Below are 12,444 nucleotides of genomic sequence, written 5' to 3'. Positions count from 1 at the left end.
ATGCTGTTCTGGTCTGGAATCTGCACTACTGGAAAGAAAATGCCATGCTTGATTTCACCTTATTTAACATATAAGGTGATCTAAGGGTTGTCTTTAACCTTTTTTGGGGGGGTGTACAGTAAGTTCTACCTGCTTGGAATGGCTAGGAAGCGAGGCGACAGCCATGCCACCTTGGCATTGGGTTGCAAAATCTCTTGGGAGGACCAGATTCAGAGACGCGCTGCCCCCTCCCTTGAACTCTGTATGGGGAAAAGTTGGCTCTACTCATGGCAGCAGCAATCTGCCCCCCCCCCCGCCTTACAGCGGCATTGTATGTGCAAAGTTCAAGGGAAGCAAATGCACATCATCACATCCTGTCCACCCAGGGGATTTTTGTGGCCCAGTGGCCACAAAAAGAAACGTAAAATTGTAAGCTGTGAATATAACAATAAGTATAACACACACTCTTCAGGGAGCTTGATTGTAGGGATGGTGACAACACCCTGCATATTTGGGCATATGCCAGATCCCACAAGCTGCAGGGGGAGCTTGGTGGGCCACCAAGGCTGATGCCAGCTTCTGTTTTTAAGATTTATTTAAATCATTCAGTGCTTACATAAGCATTTGGTGAAACAGCCACAGCTGCTGCTGTAGCCACCTCTTTTCATCCATCCAGTGCCACTGGGATGCTGGAGATAGGCCTTTGGTCTGATTCAGCAGACCTCTTATGTTCTTATGCTGCATTTGGTTTGATAAGTTAGTCTAGTAGTTCGTTTGTAAAGGTGGGTTTGCAAGGTGCCCAAATAATCCACTTTAAGCCTACTTTTATATTCATATAGCCTGTTAAAATGTGCCTCCCCACCTTCACCCAAGGAGTCTTTTTAAAGAAACAACAACAACCTTGGTCTAATCATGCCCCTTCCTAAAATGCATTTATTGGCTGTATAGTTTTCTTTTTTGTAAACCTATCAAGGAAAAAAATTAAATAAAAGTGGGGTGATGGCACTTGCCCTTCTTCTGATGGGAAATGCTCTGTGAGGGGGGAGGGCAAAAAGGGGGGTCAAGGAGGGGCAGTTGTGGGGAGTGAGAAATGTCTCTATTTGCAACTGAGGAATGTTGGATGGTGTGCAAGGATGAAGAACTGCAGCTATTATTCATGAACAATTGAGGAAAAGCTTTCCAAGGCAATGTATACACTTCTTTTTAAAAAGCCATTGCCTTTACTCAATTACTTACTGCCTTGTTGCCTCCTGATATCTTGTAAATAGCTTTCCATCAAGCCCCAATGAACCTCTTGTAAAAGGAAGAAAAGAAACGCAGACCTTTCGGTAAGGTACAGTTTATTTCCCCATTGCTTAGAAAGTAATTGCCTGTTAAGTGACTCACACTATCCCAGGGTCACCTCATATGACTGTAGACAGCTCATCCTGTATGGATTTGCTTACTCGTCTTATGTAAATGGTGTCAGAGAAATTTAAAACATGCTACATGTCAGAACCCTGTTTGGCTTGCTAATTGGATCATGCATGGAAATAGGAAATAGTTTAAAGTAGACCCCAGTGAACCACATTTCTTTTATGCTACTTAATTGCTCTAGAGTCAAGGAGTTTAGTAGAAATGGCCTCTACTTTGGCTAGGAGATGTCTGGCTACAGTTAGGGGTTAAGGGTGATATAGCCAAACTTGCTGATGATACCCAATTGTTCAGAAGGGTTTTTAAAAAAAGGAGGAAAATTTTGTTGAGTTCCAAAAGGACATCTCCAAGCAGGACGAATGGACAGTAGAATGCCAAATGCAATTCAAAGTCAGCAAGGGTAGAAACTAGAGTTCCCAGAATTCTTTGGAGGAAAATTCTGTTTTAAATGTATAGTATGCATGTAGCCTTAGCTTTTGGTACACTCTGCTTGAATTCAGGGGTCTTCCAGATGGGCCTTCATTGTGTTATTGGTGCTGTTTGTGCATGCAGGGTTTTTTTTTACAGCACCCACACAGTACTGTCGACAGCAAAATGCCAGCTCATATATTTCCCCCTCCTTTCATCTAGATTTTCCCTTTCCATAAATAATCCAATCAGTTACAAAAAAACAAAACCAAACCGTGCTGCAATATCCGAATGGTCCATTTGTGATGTTATGCTTCCACTTCGAAGCATCTCCAATGGGTCTTTAGTTCTGAGTAAACTGCAAAGGTTCAAGTTGCAAGAGCGCTTTTTTATTTTTTAATTGTCCATATAATCCAAACTGAAAGACTGGCTGCTTTTTAGACAACAGCTAGTGATGAGGAAAAGTGATCCACCCCACAGCATGTGTTTGTTTCCACAATACCTTTTTTGAAGTCAAGGAGTGTAAACAGAGAAAAGTAATTGGGAACATATTCCTAACAGGACTCAGTACCGCATTTGGCATTGCTAGCTATATTTTCTTCAATTTTCTCATTTGTCTCCATCCCCTGTTATTTCTTCCCCTTCTGCTCCTGTCCCTGGCTCTTTCTGTGGTTGCTTGCTGTTTTGTTTTTTTTTTTTTTTACAAGGATGACTATCCCCTTTGGAGATACAAAGTATGTAAAACGCTAGTTAATTGGAAGGCCAGAGCCACTTTTTGTTGGGCTAATAAACAGTACGATTCCTCTGATGTGTTGTGCAGACATCTTTTTCGATTCCACAGTAAGTATTACGTGGTTTTACTGCAAAACCTCATGGCTAGATGGCATCTTTTCGTGCAACTTTTAAAATATCTTCAGGATAACATGAGACAATAATTGGATTCCCTCTCTCTCTTAAACCTCCAGTGTATGTACACTATGGCCCCTCATCTGAAAACAATTCATTTCTCTCTCTCTAAAAAAAAATGACTCCTCCAGCAATTTTATGAGCAAACAATGTTGGCCGATGACCTTTATTATTATATTTAGTATTATGGATAATTTTCTTGCACTACAAACAACAGCAGCAACATCAAAAAGTATGAGGATTCTGGAACTTTTACAGTGATGTCACTGTTCGCTTTTCCAACTTTGCAACCTACCTGCACATCTCTTTGAAATAAATTAAAATAAAATACACATTTCATACATTAAACAGTCCGAGAGAAACACATAATTTTCTATTTTTTAAAAAAAATCATTTTAATTGATTTTCCAATAAAAACAGCCAATTAACATATCCATATCATAATCCAGTTAAAAACAATAAAATAAAATACAACCAAATTACAGTCCAAATTATTAATTATATTTTTTTTCGGGGCTCCCCATAGTCTGGACCTCTGAAGTATATCTTAGTTCCTGCCTCTTCTGAAAGACATAATTTTTTAGAAGGCTTGATTCCAAAGGTGTGGTAACAAATACAGCTAACAATGGATTAGCTTTCTCTCTCTTTCCCTTATTTTTCCCTGCTGGTAAATCTGAAGCAAAATTTATGATATGTAGGATAGATATAAATATAATATTTTCTCCATGTTGCTACTGTTTATCACCTGGGGGTTGGAATCCTTTTGTGGAAAATGAGCAAGTGCAAAAGTTCTGGCCAAGTAGAACAAAATGGCCATTCTGTCTTGTAATATTTGTAAGCCACCATCTTAAAGGTGTTACATAGTTATCCAGACTATGAAAGCCCTTGGGAAGATCTGAAAGCATGCACAGCCTGGGACACTGTCCATAGAACACTTGAGATAGGCAGGATCAAGAATCAATCTAGATTGAAAGCAGCACGTTGAGGACAAGCATGAATAATTCTGGATTGGGGGGAAACAAAACCCTACATATTTGTGCTACAGACAGGTTGGTGTGTATGCAGCCTAAATGTGTTAATACAAGAGCTGTAAAGTGTAAATCGGTATTTACAGGAAATGTGTTTTTCTCGCCTATTGTTGTTAAACTGGTATTCGATGCAATCAAAAGGCAGTAGTTTAAAATTATATCAGGGTGGAATAGTTAATTATATGAATAATAATTGCATCCTGTCATTAGGATAATAGTAATTGAGAGTCTGAGCCACTATTTTCTGATTTTGTGTACTTTAAAGCAATATAATATATTGCAATGATACAATCGAGTAATCTGACTTTCAGAAAATTAAAAAGTGATAAAATAAAATTGTCTTCTTTTCTAGATTTGAAAAATATATATCCATCACAGCACACAAATCAAAAACATGAAATATTAAGTTCATAAATATAATTCAACAGCAACCGAAAATAAACCATTTCTAGCGGAGTTGCTTTGTTAGTCTTTACAGCAAAAAACACGAAGGGGTCTTGGGGAAACTTAAAAATCAGCACATTTATTATAGCATATTATGGCCTTTAGGAACTTGAGTTCACTTATGTCATATTATATTTGTACATCTTTAAGGTTGCTCTTGCTAAAAATAAATGGAGCAACAAATTTAGAATAATTAGCTAATGGGGGTAGGAAGGAAATGGCCATATGCAATTTAGTTAGGTAGAATATTTTTCAAGTTCAATCTGTTGAAACTGTTTGATATGTTTAATTTTAATGGCCATAGAGTACATTGCTTCCCCATATATGGATACATCCTCACAAGGCTCAACTGAGCAGCCTTGATTTTGCTCTCACCCCCTTAGCACACAGGCACATCCGAAAACAGCACCACCAGGCAGGTCTGGGCAATGGGAGAGCCAGTGTGGTGTAGTGGTTAAGAGCGGTAGTCTTGTAATCTGGTGAACTGGGTTTGCGTCTCCGCTCCTCCACATGCAGCTGCTGGGTGACCTTGGGCTAGTCCACACTTCTCTGAAGTCTCTCAGCCCCACTCACCTCACAGAGTGTTTGTTGTGGGGGAGGAAGGGAAAGGAGAATGTTAGCCGCTTTGAGACTCCTTCGGGTAGTGATAAAGCGGGATATCAAATCCAAACTCTTCTTCTTCAAACTCTTCTATTTGAACCATTTTCTGTTTCATTCAGTCCTCCATCTAGAACCTCTGCAAGTTACTTGAATTTGGGAACTTTCATTTCAGGAGAAATGGGTGGGAATTTGGAAGGTGAACACTTTCATCCCAGACCCTGCAACTGTCCCTGTTTTCCAGGGACAGTCCTGGATTTACAGAAGCCGCCTCGGTTTCTGATTTGATCCCGGAATGTCCCATTTTTCCTTAGGACGTCCCTACTTACATAGGAGAAATGTTGAATGGTATGGTTGTTGTTGTTTAGTTGTGTCCGACTCTTCGTGAACCAGAGCACGCCAGGCACTCCTGTCTTCCACTGCCTCCCGCAGTTTGGTCAAACTCATGTTCGTAGCTTCGAGAACACTGTCCAACCATCTCATCCTCTGTCGTCCCCTTCTCCTTGTGCCCTCAGTTTTCCCAACATCAGGGTCTTTTCCAGGGAGTCTTCTCTTCTCATGAGGTGGCCAAAGTATTGGAGCCTCAGCTTCAGGATCTGTCCTTCCAGTGAGCACTCAGGGCTGATTTCCTTAAGAATGGTATGGTAGGATGAATGGTATGGTAGGATGTCCTATTTTCAACGGAGAAATGTTGGAAGATATGAAGTCATGTGGCCCCTGAGCCACGGAGATAAGTAACTGTACAACCTTTAGAAGACATCTGAAGCAGCCCTGTAGAGAGAGGTTTTTAAATGTTTAATGTCATATTATGTTTTATATATGTTGGAAACTGCCCAAAGTTACTGGGGCAACCCAGTAAGATGGGTGTGGTATAAATAATAAAAATATTATTATTATTATTATTATTATTATTATTATTATTATTACTATTATTATTATGGAACAGGACATCCCTATTTTCATCGAGAAATGTTGGAGAGTATGTCCATTTCCCAGACGGTGGCAGGGCAATGCTTCTCATGCATGCATACCAAGGGGAAATGAATAAACATTACATTTTAAAAAGATTTGTTTTATGAAGCCCTTTCATCAATAATAATAATAATAAATTTTAATTTATACCCTGCCCTCCCCGACCAAGACTGGGCTCAGGGCAGCTAACACTGAATATAAATACAGTAAAAACATTTTTAAAAAACAAAAAAACACACCAGTTGATTAAAATATAAGTTAGAATACATTTTAAAATGCATGGTTTAAAAACCAAAAGATTTTTTCCAAAACGTTCTCGGTTCTTTGATAATTGGAGCAGGGGACTGCATGCAAAAATTATCAAAGGCCTGAGAACATTTTGGAGAAAACTCATCCCTGCAGTCCTCTAGCTAAGAGTGGCATGAAACAGCACTCTGTTCCGTATGTTCTGAATCTCAAACTATTCAACTGCAGCTGGACGACTCCAGATCCTGGCATGAAAGAGTGAGAAAAACTTATTTCCATCCAGTTTCTCCAACTCACGCATCATTTTATACATCACAATCATGTTCTCCTTATTCACCATTTTCTAAGTTTAAAACCCCCAAACTGTTAAAGTTTTTCCACATAGGGGAATTGCTCCAGCCCCTTGATTATTTTAGTTAAGAAGGATTGTGTAGGAACTGAATTTATACTTTAGAGCATCTGAAGAGTTATGGATTGGGGCAATATCTTCTGTAATATAGTTATCAGGTTAGAGTAAAATTTTCATATATATGTATCCAGATATATAAACACGAATATATTTATGTATACATTTCCAGTCTTCTCATATCAAGAGGATGACCCTTTTGTGCTCTGTGTGAGGGGAAACAATTTTTAAATAAACTAAATTCCACTGCCACATAGCTGATTACATTTCCATTTTATTCAATTTTACAGTATTGAAGTTTATAACCTATGAAGTTCCCATGGTAGAGGAGAGGGTTTTTGCTTTGGAATAAATACACATCATTTTTTCATTTTCTTAATCTGATGCTGTAGGTGGTCAGTTCCAACTGCTGAGCTTGGCACTGGGGGGTTGTTTCGCTGAAAGCCAAGTTAAACAGACAGAGGATAACCAAATTGAAAAAAATTGAATTTAATATGGTAAGTATTATCCAGCAGTTTATATAATCTCAGTTTTCCCAAGAGTTACATGTTATAACTATATTTTTTGTAAAAAGACTGATATGAACTTGCAATGATTAAAGAGCAGGTAGTAACATTAGGAGTCAGTGTGTGAGAGAAAGTTGGAAGAGAGCAAAGGTTCTGAAAGTTGTTAAAGTCATTCAGGGTGTCAGACTCTCGGCACTTCCAAATGACCTATTTATTAAGCAGTCATCCTAATTTGTTTGCAGAGAGATTAGACAACACTGGCTATTGAATGAGCATTTATTCTGATTTGGTTTTGGGGAGCTTAGATGAAGAAACTCATAAACTCATAAATAACGCCCCACACTTTACAGTGTGATATTTTGGGGGAGGGGCTTTGGTGCACAGAACCTCCCAATCAAATATAGATATGCAACCTGAGTTTATCATTATGTGACTGAATCCCACCTGAAAACAGCAAATGTCTGGCCTAAATCTCTCATTCTTGATCCCAGAATGGTTGAAAAACAAACAAAAAAGGACCCTGATTACTAGAATACAAAGCAAAACTATTAAATGGAACCTAATAGGAGGCAATTTATTTTTTTGCAGTGTGAGATGCACTCACAATTCTGGCTGAAACCCCGAGAGAGACAATTTACATTTGGTGTAAGTTTACATTGCACAACCTCATTTTGCCCTAGTATATTTTTTCTGTTTATGCACAGAAATCCTTACGTCTGGGATCAAGCTATTTCTCCAGTGGTTTCTCTATGCTTTCAGGACGTTCTGAATTCTGGCACCTTAATATAATCAGAGAATGATAGAGTTCGAAGGGATCCTGAGGATTGTCTAGTCTAACCCCTTGCGATGCAGGAATCTTAACCAAAGCACACATGACAGATGGCTATCCAACCCCTAATTTACTAACTGTCCTATTTGGTTAACATAATTGCAAATTGTCAAAGAGAACTGTCGATCAGTGATGGCTTAGATAACATTGGTGGATGTGTGTGCAGCTAAATAGACTCTTCATTCTGCAGCTGATGATATGATGTCAAATAATGTTTCCTGAGTAGCTCAAAGGTCAGAACTGAGTTCATTGACATCTGCTATTCTGTTCGTGGAAGATACTTATAAGCAAAAAGAGTGGGGGAAAGAAACATCAACTGAAAGGCCAGAAGTCTACTTACTCCTTGTCACCATCTCCTTTGACTCAGATGACATCAATGCCATGAGAAGGGCCTCATCCAGATGTACTGTGGTAAGGGCATGTGAGATTCCACATCCATTTCACAACATTCAAACTACTGGCCAAAAAAGATTCGCTACATCTTCTGTCAGCCTTAATCCACTTTAGATGACATAACTTCTTGTCCTGTTATCACAGACCCAGAATATACATTCAGCAGCATTTAGCTGAGATTTTCTGGAATGAAAATCTCAGTGGGTCCATGTTCAGGTCAGTAACACTCATTTTCCCCTCCCCTCATGGAATGTGTTTGTGGAAAGAAGCCACACCCCCAAGCTACACCATGTTTCTCTGCCTCATGCCTTGGTGCTGCACTATATACATTGCATATGTTGTTGTGGCACTGTGGTAGCCACCAATACAAAACAACAACACACTGTGTGTTGATAGCTCTACATAATGGAACACCTGGACGTTTGGATCCAGTGAAGTTAACCTGATTGTGTCATGATGACTACAAACACCAGAATCACAGCTCTTGAGTGAATTGTGTCATGAGTAGGGTACCACTATGTAAGCTAAGATTCCATGTCTTTCTGAAGCAAGGTGGGCCACATTGGAGAAGGATTTGTTTGTTTGCAGCCACCATGTACTGTGGTAACATATGAACTGAACCTTCTCCCAATGTATTGTTTGTTCTATTTAGTATTCATTAGCTCTTCATATTTCTCTCTCTCTCTCTCTCTCTCTCTCTCTCTCTCTCTCACACACACACACACACACACACACACACACACACATACACACCATCGAGCAATTTTCTTTTCTCATTCTTTTTTCTTTCTTTTCCAGGTTCACAGCCTTGACAGGAATTTTCTTCCTCTATATCTTGGCGTCTATAAGCACAACATGAGTTTAATGAGGAAGCAGAGCTTATGTCTGGATTTGTTTGAAGACAGCCTTAAGGGGCTCATTTATTAGAATCCGAACATCAGGCTTGCAGACAAAAGGAGTGTAAAAAAGCAGTGAGGAAGTTCAGTGTGAATGGCAATAAAACTGGGATCAAGATTCATGGCTACATAGTGTTCTCAATTACAATGCAACAGGAGTGTAAGTTAAGTCAATTGCAATCAAATGTTTTCTACAGCATTATCACGAGGAGCAGAAATTTAGCCTCTGCATTTTTACCTTAGTTCTGGCAACCTCTTATTTTCAAAGTCAGAAAATTAATAGTATGATCAAACATTCTTTTCAATAGTACAAATGATACTTGATGAAGTCTAAGAACATAGCTCTCCTCACCTTGACTTCAAAGGCTGCATTCACTTAAGCCTCTCAGTTGAATGAGGATTTGCTTTTTCTATGTAGAACTTATTAATGAAATTTTTTACTTTCCAACAAATTTTTAAAACATTATTAGGAGATTTTCAAGCTGTGGATTTCTAATTTACTTTAAAAGCAAAACCAACAATTATCCACATAAGGCTTCTAGTTCATTTTCTTTTAAAAGGAGAAATACAAAATGTGTAGCAATCATTTTCCTTCTTTTTTCCCCAGCAACACATACAGGAATACCAAGCCTTGGTGCTCTAATCTGTTTTCCAAATTCCACATCTTTCTTCCCAAAACACAAAGAATCCAGATTGTCATAAATGCACTATGTACATTTGTCAGCACACCTGGATGAGTTGAATTTCAGCACTCAAGAGTAAATTATGGGCAGTGAAGGGGGAATGAAAGCAAATCCGTGTAAATTCAGGCTTGAGTTTCAAATGCAATTGGTGTTTCAGACCATAAATTACATTTTCATCTGCTCTGCAACAGACCTCAACATGTCTTCAGTTTATGGTTTTGTATGAGTGCTGGGGCACTTTCCTGCTGAGCAATGGTGACAATGCTTGTGACCATTTAATTTAGGGAGTAAGAAGGCCCTTGACAGAGGTGCAGAACATTTTTCATGGTATGTACAAAGTAAATAGGACAAAGGCTTTATCAATTTGTTAAGACGATACTAGAACCTGGGGTCATCCTATGAAGTTCAAGGTTTGGGAAATAAAAGGACAAAATGTGGTGTTGGCCACCAATTTAGAAAGCTTTAGACAAATTTATGGAGGATCTCAATTAGCTATTAGTCAGAAGCAGCTCATTGAGCAGGCAGAGTTGATATGCTAGCTTCCCTGCAAGTATGTCACTGTTGTTTACCAGGAGTCAGCAGGAAGGCTGGTGTGTTGCAAACACACTCTGCCAGTGAATTTGCACATCACTGACCTTTGCATTACTTCTCCCCTCTCCCTCCTGCTAAGCAACAGTGACCCACTTACTGGGAAGCTTGTGTAGTGGGTTTTGTCCCGGTTCCCCAGCAAGACATCTGAATACTAGTTTCTAGAGGTCATGAGCAGCAGACTGCTATTACCCTCATGTTCTGCTTCCCACAGTAATGTGGTTGGCCACTGTGGGGGACAGAGTGCTGGACTAGATGTTTGTAATACTATTCCACAGGGTTGACAGGGCTGATGCCATCTGGAATATACATTGTGATGGGTGAATGGGTCCATTTTCAGTGTCTCACATCATCACATGCTGTCATTGATAGATCTGTTTTCTCCCATTTCTGCCTAAACTGGCCATTTTTTTCAATCCATGTGAACACTTGCATTTCAATACTTTTCTTCTAAAACGTCTTATCTTGAAAGTATACATATTTTATCCCCAAAACTCATTTTGAAACATAACGCTGTAATGTTTTCTTTGAGCAGAATATGTTTGGACATTCAGAAAGAGCAAAAACTGGTGGATAACCACAATGATATGTGAACTGATGTCGAAGAGGTGTGCATCAGTTCAGTTTAGCCCTGCTTGGGCCTTCATATGCAGGGGGACAAAGTCAGGCTGCCATACCTCGCCTCAATCTTTATTCTATGTGCAACTTTCTATGAGTTTGAAGGTGCAGGTCTGCATGTTACTGATGGATGCTCTGTGTACAATGTAGAGCCCTGCACAATCCAGGTTCTCGATTGCAGTGTACGCCTCTGCAAAGAGGGTCTTCACATTTCCGACCTTCCCATTCATGCTCATGTAGAGATCTAAAGAGTACGGTGAATATGATGACACACCAGGGAGGCTTGGCAGGGTACCCCGTTTCTCCTCCCCTGTTTGATTACACTCCCGGAGGCTGAGTACCTGAACTGGGCTTTTGTATCTGCACTGCAGTCTGCACAGATCAAATCTCCCAAGAATCCCCAATCCACAGCAGTTTCTAGCACCACGTACTCGTGTTTTGCCATGCAACGTGATGTGGCTTTTGGAACAGATGGGTTTTTTGTTTAATGAATTGTATTCTGCTTAGACGATTTGTGGCAGCGATGCTTTTATTCTTCAGAATGCTAACATAAGGCTCACGACTTGTTGTACATGTAATAGCTTTGAGTGGGTGGCTAGGCATGGAGAGCACAAGGCTCTCACACTGTTCCACCCTCCTCTGCCTTTTCACTTGTGACACCAATTACTCTTGTGGTCTCAAGGAGGCAACAATGATGTGTTTTTTCTTTGTGCACACATCATGTAGAGTGCAGGGCTGAGTACATGATGTGATCACCTGAACTGCTTTGATTTGATGAGTTCTTCAGTACAGATAAGTGCTTAGCAGTTCTCTATGTGTGTGTGTTTGTCACAAAGCGCCATGAGCATGTTGCCACAAACAACAACTCTTGCCTTTGACCTAGGGGCTTCTGAGGTCACAGAAAATTAGAAATAACTTCCTGCCCACAGGCACAGCCACCACCATCTTCCTGGGTCCAAAGGTGAAGGTGAGAGTCTCCTGTGTGTGTCTACCTTCAGAGTGAGAAGTGTTTGCAGTAAGAAATTCCTTGCAACTGTAGGAACAGTTGCATACTGGTCATAGAAACATAGAATTGTAGAGTTGGGAAAGACCTCAAGCATCATCTAGTGCAACCCCTTGCAATGCACAGGCTTGAATTGTCAAGCACACACCTTCCATGCAAAGGGTCCCAGGTTCAAATCCTGAGATTTCCAGGTTGTGCTAGGAATGCACCCCTGTTTGAATCTCTGGAGAGCAGCTAGCAGGCAATGTAGGCATTACTGAACTACCTAGACCAGTGGTCACACTCCATATAGGGCAGTTTCCTGTGTTCCTGATCTCAGCAAAGCTGGTGCAAGTTTTGGTTTTTTTATCATGCTTACTGCTCAACTGAAGACTTTAGCTTTAAGTGGTGAATGATTCACGAACTAAACTGTGTTGTGAGCAGGATGAGTTCTGAGGCATGAATTGGTTGAATCTGGCCTTACCCTGAAGCCATCTATATAATTTTCTTTCACCGAGCTATGCTGTGTGTTTCCTCCCCTACCCCTTTT

The 12,444-nt window shown here is 40.0% G+C and overlaps 1 long non-coding RNA gene across 1 annotated transcript; it reads right to left on the bottom strand.

Moving 5' to 3' along the window:
- Positions 1-6,729: 6,729 nt before the first annotated feature.
- Positions 6,730-11,958, bottom strand: LOC310706922. The gene is made up of 3 exons (XR_014526248.1): positions 11,905-11,958; positions 8,075-8,259; positions 6,730-6,836 (listed from the first exon to the last, which is right to left on the bottom strand). It is a non-coding gene; the product is annotated as an uncharacterized lncRNA (long non-coding RNA).
- Between the last annotated feature and the right edge of the window lie 486 nt (positions 11,959-12,444).

Source organism: Podarcis liolepis (genome assembly GCF_965112155.1).
Source record: "Podarcis liolepis genome assembly, chromosome: 5".
In the NCBI taxonomy this organism is placed as follows: domain Eukaryota; kingdom Metazoa; phylum Chordata; class Lepidosauria; order Squamata; family Lacertidae; genus Podarcis; species Podarcis liolepis.
Note: the sequence above shows the minus strand (reverse complement) of the source record. Positions and strands in the feature narration are given on the sequence as shown.